This window comes from Pinus tabuliformis, chromosome 2_1 (assembly GCF_031772625.1).
Source record: "Pinus tabuliformis cultivar Carrire ecotype Pingquan chromosome 2_1, CPIR1, whole genome shotgun sequence".
Classification (NCBI taxonomy): Eukaryota; Viridiplantae; Streptophyta; class Pinopsida; order Pinales; family Pinaceae; genus Pinus; species Pinus tabuliformis.
This window is the reverse complement of record NC_142299.1, coordinates 7,979,586-7,991,817: the sequence shown is the minus strand read 5'-3', so window position 1 is coordinate 7,991,817 and position 12,232 is coordinate 7,979,586.

Below are 12,232 nucleotides of genomic sequence, written 5' to 3'. Positions count from 1 at the left end.
AATGGAAAAGAGGATTCCATAATTGATGAGGGTCAAGATGATACACATGATTAAGTACAATTGAAAGAAGCGCCAGTGAAATGGTTTGGAAAGAGATGGTTAGATTTCTTAACGAGATAAGGCCTTGCATTCCTTTTGATAATTGATGCAAATAAGACAAGATTTTCATTCCCTTATTGATGCATTTCCTTGTTATCTGGATGAATTTCTTTTCTCCTAAAAGCATGTTGCATATTTCATGAAGCAAGATGTTGTAAAAGTAGAGTTATGTTGACTCACTTAGATGCTATAAAGATGGCAATTTGCAAATACAAATTTGCATGCATGATTGCATTCTTGGACTTGCATGTTTACGCTAGGAATGTATTCGAAAGTGGAGTATTTTGACTTACTTTGTTGAAAAAAATTGGTCATTCCATCTCTTTAATTACTCGTACATACCCATGGGATTCTTGTACTTGTGATTGTACTTGTGAGGGAGTTGAGAATTGTTATACATGCATGAGAGTTTGTGTGGGTGAACAGTGGAATTTTTAATAGTTTCATTGTGTTTGCACATGCACGAGTGTCGGCTTATGTGGTCGATTGATTGTACATGTATGTTATATCGACTTGGAAGAGTTGATTTTTTCTTGAAAGATAAAAGGGAGATGTGACAAATTGTTTCATGAGAATGTGGAATTTTGTTGTAAATCATCAATTTATATTCTTGCTTGAGCAAGAGGCTCATGATTAGCCTTCATTCTGAAATCATGACATGAGCAGAATGTTAATATTGGAGGATGATGGAATCAGGAAGCAAAAGTGGGCTAAAATGTCATTTGATGTGTTGATGCAAAGAAGAGAAAGAGATGGCAAATGCATTCTTACAGATGTGGAATTTGGAACCATGAAGATGGGCTTAACTTGGAAAAGTGGTTTCCAAGGAGAATCTTGCATCGAATGCATGTTTTGCAAAGGAGGAACTTGATTCTCAGTGGGAAGGCCATCAATCAGCTTTCCAAGCGCCAAGGGATCGATTTGGTATAGCAGGGTAATCATCAAGCAACTAGCAAGTGTTGGATTGGGTCAGCAGAAAAAGGATAACAATGGTTGAAGTGCCAAGCCATTTGCATGGCAGGGCATGTCAGTGAACCCAAGTGGTTGTCATGGAGATTTTTCCAAGTAGAATCAATTGATAGAAGTTGGGAAGGAGAACAATATTCAAATCTCATAAAATAACTAGCTTTTGTTGGTCCAAAAGCTTGTCAGTGGGAAGGAGTGATCGAAATCTGGATTTGGGGCAAAAATTAGCCCAAGAATAAAAGTTCTCAGAATTGCTCGAAACCTGAAGGACCACATCCATCTCGACGAAACAATCCCAACGCAACTTGTTTTGTTCAAAACGAAGTTCGTATGAGGAAGATAGAGCCCATTGATGGCTTTACCAAACAAAAGAAATTTTTGAAAAAAAATGCACAATCACTGCACAATCAACGGTGGTCAACGACACAATCATAGTTTTTCAAGTGTCAAGTTTTATTGGTTTTCAAGTTTGGTGTGTTGGCAAGTTTTGATTGGTTTGAAAGTGGACCAATGAGGAGGGGACAAGTGGCAAGCCCAGAGGCTGCCACGTGTCCCTCCCCAAAGGATCGGTTATGGGCAGTGATAAAACTTTATGGCAGTCTGGGGGGTCGAACCTGGGACTTGCTCCGAACAAGCTCTGCGACATACCATTGCCCCCATGCTTTGGATCTTAACCAACAAAGGTATCCCGCATATATTTGTTGTTGAATACGTTTGGAGTTGAGGTAAATCATTGGCAGTTACCGCCAACCCAAACCACAACATGTGACCACACCACACGTAACCGGTGGCTTCGCAAACCACAACAGTATTGCCTCCCATGTGAACACACCAACAAAAACGCCGACAGTCAGCGCATACAGTAACTAGAAATGACGGCCAACAAACCATAACATTTACTGCTCAACATGTATTCACTCTACTAACCACCGGGTTATATAAACCATAATTGTTTGCAACTAACCATGTCGGGAATGCCACCATGTGGCTGCTTCCACTCAAACCTCCAAGTCAACGGTTTGAGAACCGTGCGATATTAGCGTTAAGCATGATTAATGCTTAATTAATCCTCACTTAACTGTTAATTAATCAATAATTAAGGTTGGCAGAATTTTGGCGGTCCAATAATTTCGGCAATAACTCCAAAAATAGTGGGACTAACTAGAGTTCCTCTAGTTTTAAAGGAGGTTTACTAGGGGAAAACTATTTTGACCATAACAAGAGCAAAATTCGACCAAATTGAGGTCAGGAAAAGGTGTTCCTAGCTTATTTTGATGCTCTGAGTCCATTGAAGTAGGTTTCAAGAGCACTAGAGCATTGTAAACAACATGTTTTTCCATTTTGAGCAAATACAGAGGCCCAAGCCATGGAAGCTGGACCAAGGAGAGGTAGCCCAGGAGGGGTGAACTCCTCTATAAAAACACTGTGTTAAGCGTTCTTCTTGATGGTTTTTTGTAGATTTACTTGTTGTTGTTTAGCACTTGTCTTTCATGCTATTTTTCTCTTGATTCTAACATAAAACTTGACATAAATTTTCCTGTTTTGATTCACAAACACCATAAGGGAACCTATGCACATCAAACTTTTGACAAGAATTTGTTTTTAATTCTGTTGATGGTGCTGGACCTGCCAACATTTAGGGGATCACCCCTGTATGAAGTCCCAACTAAACCTAACACCGTTTGCTGTGGGAGTCCCATCCGATATGATGGAACGATTGCCATTATCTTAAATATTTGCCTCAATTCTTGCTTGTTAGCACAGGAGAGTGGTCTAATTTTTCTTTGAGAAGTGAGGTTCACGTGCCTGGTGATTGTAAGTGTTATTTGTGTCGATGGTTCTTTCATTGAAAAGAGATAGGGTTGGAATGAGTCCCAAGTCGGTTAGGAGGAAGCCCCAACTCTACTAGGAACACACAACACAATAGGATGTGCACATCCTTCGGAGGAGTAGTCCACATGGATCCATCAGTCACAACACACAAGGGAAGATAACCCGTACAACACTCAACGGATGAGTCTACACGAGTGCAATGGTTGTTATAGCAAGTTTCATGTGAAAGGTCTGTCTGATGTTCGGAGGATTAGCCACCACGGGCAAGACAATGTTAACAACATATACAACACATTTTCATTAATAGATTATGTATTACAAAAAGTGAATTAGTTCAAGTTTGAAACACAGGTTAAAGCAACATGCATCACAAGTGTTCAAGAATAGTCTACAACAATTACAATACATGTGTGAAAACATGTTGGCTTATTAGCAGGCTTTTGAATTAAGTGAAAGTTCCAAGACACATCGTTACACCATACATCACTAAACCCATGGGCAAGGCGTTGGAGCCACTACTTACTCCTCAAAGAAAATATTACAGACTCTGTTGGCTTTGTGGGCCTTGACCCAGGTTCAACATTAGTCAGCCAAACAAATCCTTACACTACTAGCCCTTTTGGCATTAGCCCGTGGAACACAGACCGAAGTCTCACCTGAAGCAATATGGGGGGATGCTGGAACCAAGTTTCCACACCCTGAGATGGTCGTCATGTCGGTTTATAACCCTTGCTCCTGCCTTCGCACAGGTCGCTAAGACTTAGGGCTTATCGATCTACCCTCTATCCCTTCCTTTAGTACCTTCGCAAAGGTGTACAATTGACCTTCGCACAACCCTACCCAGCGGTTCAGGTACTGTCGCGTTCCTATGATGACGTATTATATAGGTTCCCAAGTTATCTCAAGTGTTTTACTTATTCTACCAATCAATTACAATTATCGTCATGTAAACAGATATTCTTACTTGTGTTCAATTAACATATATAATCACATACGTTCGCGTAGCAAATAAGCATTGTAATATAAACCCAAATCGTAACGCAATATAATCATATGCATTAACAAAGACTAGATACAAAGTAATTGCAAAATACTTCTCTTTATTGATATCTCTAGTCTACAACAAACTCTATCCACCTTGCGCACATAGTTGCGGGGGTCTGCACACTCAGCTGCAGACTTCTACTCTAGGCCTCTATGCCCTCAGTTGCAGAGCCTCTACCTACGCTAAGACCCGAAAACACTTAGACTTCTCCAAGCTAGATCACTTTGTAGAAACCATATCCACTCTACTTTGCTAACTTACTTCTTAGAGTGTACTTACTTAGCTACTTTTTATACAATCCCATGATCCGTGAACCATGGGTAGATATTTTCAGTCGACTTGACACTTTACAAAATAAGGGTGGAAAACTCTTTATGACTCTTGACACCTTCGCACTCCATGACCACAAAATGTGGAGACTTTACAACTTTATTACAAAATTGTCCCAAAACATGGGCTTTTAGCCCCAAAAATGCTCTTGGGGGAACCCATTCCCAACAGGCCCCCAACACAAACATGGTGACTCACCCTCAAGTCACTCTGTGGGCATGAAGATCTTGGCACGAAGACCTCCCAGCTCGACCTGTATGACTGTCACCTCGGCGGTGCACTGTGCAGCTGCTTGCTTCACTTCTTTGAATAATTGTTTTGTCGTTGGTCCTGAACTGTTAGCCTGAAGCTTCTGCTGAGTCGTCTGCAAACTATCAAGCTTGCCTTCAATGGAGGCCATGACCAAATAGGCCTTGTCCAACCAAGGCTTCAAGCATGCCTTCAACACTGCCTCTCTGTGCTGAGCTGCATCTACCTGTTCTTTCAATGTTTTGGCCTCATGCAGCTTCACAAGACTCTATGTGAGGGCGACAATGCACGTTGTTCCTTTGACCTCGTTGTAGCACTACTGCAGTTCTCATGCCTTTGTCTCCAACCTTTGTACATTAGGATATTCTTGTAGACTGGTCAGTACTTCAAACGACTGTTCAAACAGCCTTGTGCAGTCTGCTACTACACTGTCTATTACCAGTATCACCTCTATGACAGCGGTTGTGCGCTACTCCTTTACTTCTGGCGGAGTTGAAGATTGGGCCTTCACTTACAACTCTGCAATCTAGAGGTTTAGCTCCAGCTGAACCTTGGCCAACTCTATGCGAGCGTCGGCACCCCCGTAGCAAGTTTGCAAACGCATACCTCTACCGATTCTTCCTCAGGAATGGCCAACTCCGGGACCATTTGGCATGTTTCCTCTACAACCTGAACTATACGGTTGTTTCGGTCGATTACGTCGTTCATGGTGGTGATGGAAGAGTCTTGCTGTAGGGCCATCTACACATTATTGATCTTCTACTCACTGATCACTTGCAAAGTGCACTATTCGCGGGCCCTCAGATTCGCAATCACTCCATCCTGTAGCAGGTGGAGCGCCTCACTAGGAAGCACTGCCAAGTTTAGCCCTACTCCGTTGAGGGCGTTGACAGCGGGCTTGTTAGCTTCGATCTCTGTGGTCAGTGCTCCCTCCGACAACACTATCCCTTGGGAGTCCTTCGCGTCAGCAGCATCCCGGCGACTTTTGAAGTACCGATGGCGAGGCTGGTGGATGCCATGCTGGTCTGTGATGCATGTATCTGCAACTCATGAAGACCCATCTGGATGGCCCCCCATGCTTGCTTCTACTACTGCTCAAACTGTTGTAGTACCTTCATGGTGACATCCCGCACTCTATCTCCAATGTCGTTCAAATCTCCCTCTGTTAGGGTGATTAGGTCCAACGATGTCTTTCTGGCCTTGGATTTCTTTTGTGGCCCAACTTTTTCCTATTCCTCTTGGACGCTTGATACGAAACGATGCCGTCTATAAGTCCGTTCTGCACTGCTCTGTTTGCTTGTCCGTTTCTTCCTCTGTTTCGGGTGAGGGTGACCTTAGACCTTTGTTAGAGCCGTGCTCTGCTCCAACTGTCTGCTCTTCCGCCCGCTGTGCGGCATCGCGCTCTACTTGGGTCTTGTCATTGGCCTCCTTCCTCCTCTTCTCGGCTAGTTGTGCCATCTTGAGCTTGGCCTCCTCCTTTTTGCACTGCACAGTGGACTTACTTGATCCCACCGTTGAGTCTGAGGCAGTGCGCCATTCTGCTGACTAGTGATCAAGAACTGCATCGATCATGTCATCAGTTTCCAAGTAAGGCAAGTCATGCCACTTCTGCTCAGGGTCCTTCCATGCCTTGATTGATACGCGGTGAAATTCTGCCTTGAACTCCACGTACTCTTGTAGTTTTTCAAAAACAGTAGGCGACAATTGTGGCTTGCAGTTGATAGCCATGCATATATTCATTTCCATCAAGATCCAAAAGATCTTACTATGCTTGATACACTGAGCATCCTTGGTCACCCACAGCGAAGTGTACTTTGCCCCTTCTGGCAGGTCTGGCGTGACCGAGGGGAATTGACTGTCTTTAGGCATCTCCCAGGCTATTAGCACAATGCACAGCAAGAGCCATGCATAATGGAAGGTTTTGCTGAGCTCCTGTGCCTCGCAGAAGTTTGCGAGGAACTCACTGCAAAGATATCGCGCCCAATTAAACTGAACTCCTTCTGCGCATTGACAGCTAGAGTGATGATGGGTGCCGACACTTCATCTGCATGACACTTCCGCATAACTTTTCCTGCCAAAATCTGTGTGGCCACCTTGACCGTAGGATCACAGATACTCGAGATGGCATAGCCTCGTGGCTTCTTCACGAACTTGAATTTCTCCTTCATGGTCTCCGTGAGGGTATGCTTACCACCTTTTGCACCAAATATCATGGGCGGATTTTCCCCTGTATATGGCAACGGTGTGATCCTATGGATCAAGATGTCAGTGATGTATACTGGCTCCTCTAGCCACAGACACCCATCGTGCACCAAGCATAGGAGCTGCTTGATTACCATTAATGTAATGGGTGTGTGATTGTAGTGCGGAACCCATAGCAGGTTGAGCAGACCTGCCTTGTCTACACCCTTGAGCCACTTCTGCGGTTCCAACGTAGTCATCCCGGTGGTTGTATGAACAACGCAGTGCATTAGCTGGTTTGTCACCAAGTGAGGGAACTTCTCAATGTCAGCTAAGTCCCAATCTTCCAATTTCAACAACAGAACCCACCCCAAGTGTGGTCCTTCAAAGACAATCTCATCCGGTAGCAGAGGTATGTGCAAGGTGACCTTGCTTTCGTCAATGTCCTTCAGCACCTTGGTCTTGCCCTTGCGCGAAGGGACGTATTCAGGAAAATTAGTAATAGGGTCAGAACCCTCGACTTCAACATCCTCCACTTCCACCCCCATATCCTCATCATCCATTGGGATGTCCTCAATCTCTTCCTCCTCTGGTTCCAAGTTAATAGTTTTTCCCTTTTCCTGTGCGGTGGGCTTGTCCTTCTGTGGGTTTCTTCTAGGCGACGCGTGCACCAGTGTCACAACCTGCTTGCCTTTCTTATCCTTCGCACTCTCCTTGGTTGGGGTAGGCTTTGGTCTAGGCATCCATGGTGACTTGGGGACTTCAGCTAGTACCTCTGCAACCTCCGGAGCAACTCCCTTTGCCTCCATAACAACTTCCGGCACAACCCCCTTGGTTGTCACTGCTTCGGTGTCCATAGCTTCTGATCCTAGGATAATGTCACAGATGATGTTACGGTCGAACTCTGGAAATCGATTAAATGCTATCTAGTCAAGCAATTCTTCGAAAAATGCGCGGTTCATGCACGTCTGAGAGCTCACCAACTCAATGCTCAAAATTCCAAGTGTTTTTCATTAGGCAACCACATGTAATTTATAGGCCATTTTGAATTCAAATCCGACCGTTCCCCCCAAATTCAGTTCATTAATGCCAGATTGGCAACAGATTTTCAAGGATCTTACCCATAAATTTCGTCTTAAATGCCACCCCCCCGCTCCATTTGGTCGCGTTCTCATCATCAAATCATGAACAGTGACTTTAATGGTCACTTTATAGCAGACATGCATTGTCTTTCCCTGGGTAGCGCAGCTCCCTCTACACTGTTGTGAACCCTGTGACATCTCCTCCTTCTGCAAAATCCCCCGATCACACAGTTTCCCGACCTGGGCAGTGTAGTTTATAGTCTCGCACCTCCTTTCAACTTCTTGGAGCGCTAAGACTATGATACCTTCATATAGTCACCTGGTTTGATCATCGGTGTATGGCTTAATTCGGTTGCCATTCACCCTTCCTGGGAAGGGATCTCCATTCAATTTAAGCAACTGAACTACTCCACTGTCAGTAATCTCCTTAATGGCATAGGGCCCTAGCCAGTGCATCCTAAATTTCCCTGGAAATTTATCAAACTTGCAGTCATATAACAAAACCAGATCCTTTACCTAAAGGTGCATAATTTAATGTGTCGATCATGCGATGCTTATCGATCTACCCTCTATCCCTTCGTTCAGTACCTTCGCGAAGGTGTACGATTGACCTTCGCATAGCCCTAACCAGCGGTTCAGGTACTTTTTTGCTCCTATGATGACATATTGTATAGGTTCCCAAGTTATCTCAAGTGTTTTACTTATTCTACCAATCAATTATAGTTATCATCACGTAAACGGATACTCTTACTTGCATGCAATTAACATATATAATCACATACATTCACACATCAAATAAACATTGTAATATAATCCAAGATCGTAACGTAATATAATCAGATGCATTAATAGAGTTTAAATACATAATAATTGCATAATACTTCTCTTTATTGATATCTCCAGTTTAACACAGACTCTATCCACCCTACGCACATAGTTGTAGGGGTCCATGCACTCAGTTGTGGACTTCTATCCTAAGCCTCTACGCACTCAACTACAAATCCTCTACCTACGCTAAGACCCAAAAACACTTAGACTTCTCCAAGCTAGATCACTCTGTAGAAACCATCTCCACTCTACTTCGCTAACTTACTTCTTAGAGCATACTTACTGATGAGCTTCATAAATGGGTAATTATATGGGCTCATTTTACTTCCTAATCTAGTCAAATCAACCATTCTCTTAGCTTATTGTATGATTTTCTGACTATATTTATGTTTATGGAGTGAGTTGAGTTAGTTATGATGCCATGTGGTCTAACATGTGTTTAATGCAGATTATTAATGAATTTCGAGGTCAAAGTCAAGGATCCAATGGAAAAATGGCAGCAGTAACTTGAAGTGGACAAAGGAAAGGACTTATTGGAGGGAATCCCCCTCATTTATTACTCCTCACTTTGAATTCCCCTTCATTTAGCTTAGAGTACAAGCAACTGAATCATGCATTAGAAGGTAGCCGAGCAAGTGGAGGATGACTGATGATTATCTCGAGTTTTGGGATCCAAGCCTCCCTGATTTTAAGGAAGTTGTTGGTAGCTTCATTTGTATAAGTAGAAAGGCCTAGGGCCTCACTAGGGTCGGATTTTTGTTGGATTTTTGCTTATGTAAACTCTGCTCCAACCTCGAGCTTATTATTTTGTGACAATTTCATGTAATCTTGTTATTGTTTTGATAATAAAGATGGAATCCTTTTTGAGCTAGCACTGAGTTACCTCAGAGGGCTCAAGCTCTTGGGTTAGGGCCCAATCCAAGCAGCCAAACTCCTCTTTACTTGTATTTGAATGTTCTATTTCAATTTGTATATTAGGTTGCTATTAGATGTATTTCTTTTATGGTTAAGAATATGTTGCTTTTGATGATTCAATAGTTTTCTTCCATTTGTGATTTCTATAGCAGGTTAAGCAGTGATAAAGAGAAGATTCAAAAGGATAGCAATAGTGCCTTGGCCTCTCTTCCTCCCTTTTGGACCATGATTTGAAGCAAAGACCCTCTTGCTACCCCAAAAACACAGATTTTCCTCATTCATAGGACTTCTAGTGTTTGCAACTTCTTAATAGGTTAATAGTCCAGTTTTACTTTGCTTCAGATCTTCTTTGTTGGCATTATGATTCAGGTGTTGTCCTTGATGGCAACCCATTCAGGTGATAGATCACTATTCTTGATGATCAGCTCTCTATTTTTAAGAAGGACGCAGGCAATCTATTTAGAAAGTGCGTCCCCGCAGGTATACCATGCAGAACCCGCGTCCAGGGACGCAGGCCAGCCGTTCAGGGGGTGCGTCCACCCAGTGCACACATTTCAAGACAGAGAAAAGCACGTGGGGGTTTCTTGTGTGGTTTCTAGCCGACGGTTTTGTGTTTCTATGGTGTCGGCTCGTGGTATTGTTCCATGTTTTGGGGAGGAGCTTGCCTATATAAAGCAAAGGAGTTCATTTGGATTGATCATGTTTTTGGTTGAACATCTTATGAGGATAAGATCTGGTCTAGATCTAAACAAGGCGAATCTGATGGACCGAGATCTCTTCGGCTCTTGCTCGGATCTGTAGATCTGATTGTCTGGGTTACTTCTAAAGTCTTGAAATCATCTTTGCCCAGAGGGACGCAGGTGCAGTAAGGGTTCAGGTGCGTCCGGGACGCAGGAGCGAAAGTTTCAGGAGCGCCGGACGCAGGTGCAGGAAGGGTTCTGGTGCGCCGGGACGCAGGCAGTTCAATAGACTCAGTGCGAGGGACGCAGGCTAGCAGTTGAGCAAGGTGCGTCCGGGACGCAGGCTAGCAGTTGAGCAGGGTGCGTCCAAGGACTCAGGTCAGCAGTTGAGCAGGGTGAGTCCAGGGACTCAGGCTAGCAGTTGAACAGGGTGAGTCCGGACTCAGGCTGGCAGTTGAGCAGGGTGCTTCCTTCTCTTAAAATCCTTGTTTCTCATTGTTGTGTTCTGGGTTTTGGTCCTATTATTGTTGATCTGGTTACTACAGTTGATTGGGTGATTCTCTTACACTTGATGATCAATTAATGCTTATGGATCCAGTTTGAAAATTTATGAAAAGTGGTCCTTGTATGAAAAGAAGTAGGGGGTTGTAGCTCCCTTCCAGGAGAGACTGGAAAACGAGAGAGAGTTGTAGCTCTCTGCAGGTTGCAGCCTGCGTACTGGTAAAGGACTGCACCAGTACAAAATCATTGTAAAAGAATTTCTAAATTGAAAGAAGATAGAGACATATTGCAGCAGGTGGTTTTCTCCCGCATTGGGTTTCCACCTTACATCTTGTGTTCTTTGGTGTGACTGTCTATTTTCTTTGTTCATGCTCATTATTTTATGGTACTGATATGCAAGAATAATTCAAAAGATCAAATAAGGAAGATTTGTTAAATTGCTAGATAATACTGATTCACCCCCCCTCTCAGTATTATTTCCAACAATTGGTATCAGAGTAGGTCCTTCAGAAAAGCTTGATCGCTTGAAGGTAGATCGTTCATCATGAGCAACTACGAGAAAGAAGCATCAATCAGGCCACCGGTTTTTGATGGGACAAACTTCAATTATTGGAAGGTAAGAGTTACTGCATATCTTCAATCTCTTGGTACAGAAGTTTGGGACATTGTAGAAACAGGCTATGCTTTTCCTTCAGCTACTCCTACAGATCCAGCTGAGAAAAAGAAGTATGAAACAAATGCAAAAGCAGTCAGTACTCTATTAGGAAGTATATCCCAAACAGAATTCATGAAGGTAATGCACTTCAAATCAGCAAAAGAAATATGGGACAAAATGATCACGAGCTATGAAGGAGATGAACAGGTAAAACAAGCTAAACTTCAAACTCTCAAGATTCAATATGAGACTCTCAAGATGTATAATGATGAAAGTGTGGCTAATTATTTTCTTCGGGTAGATGAGATTGTTAATTGTATGAAAAATTTGGGTGAAGAAATAAAAGAGTCTATAGTAGTTCAAAAGATTCTAAGATCATTATCCCCCAAGTTTGAATCTAAAGTATCTGCAATAGAAGAAAAAGAAAATCTCCGTGTTCTCACTATGTCTCAGCTACATGGAATTCTAACTACTTATGAAATGAGAAAGGGAGGTCCATCAGACAGAAGGGAGGCTGCTTTTAAGGCATCAGGCAAAGAAGATCACTATGAAGCAAGCCATGTTCCAGAAGAAGAGGAAGAAGAATCAAATTTTGTCAGAAATCTTCAAAGGGGTTCTGGAAGGTTCAGAGGTAAGCTACCTTTCAAATGCTTTGCTTGTGGAAGAGTAGGTCATTATGCTGCAAAATGTCCTTATAAGGATAAAGGAAAGGAACCAGCTAGATGGAACAAGAAACAAAGTGCAAATAAGAAAAGCTACTACACCCATGAAGATAGTGATGGCTTATCAAACAGTGATGAAGATGAACAAGGTAATAAATATAGGTTGTTAATGGCATTTGAAGATGATGATTATGAGGATGCTGTAG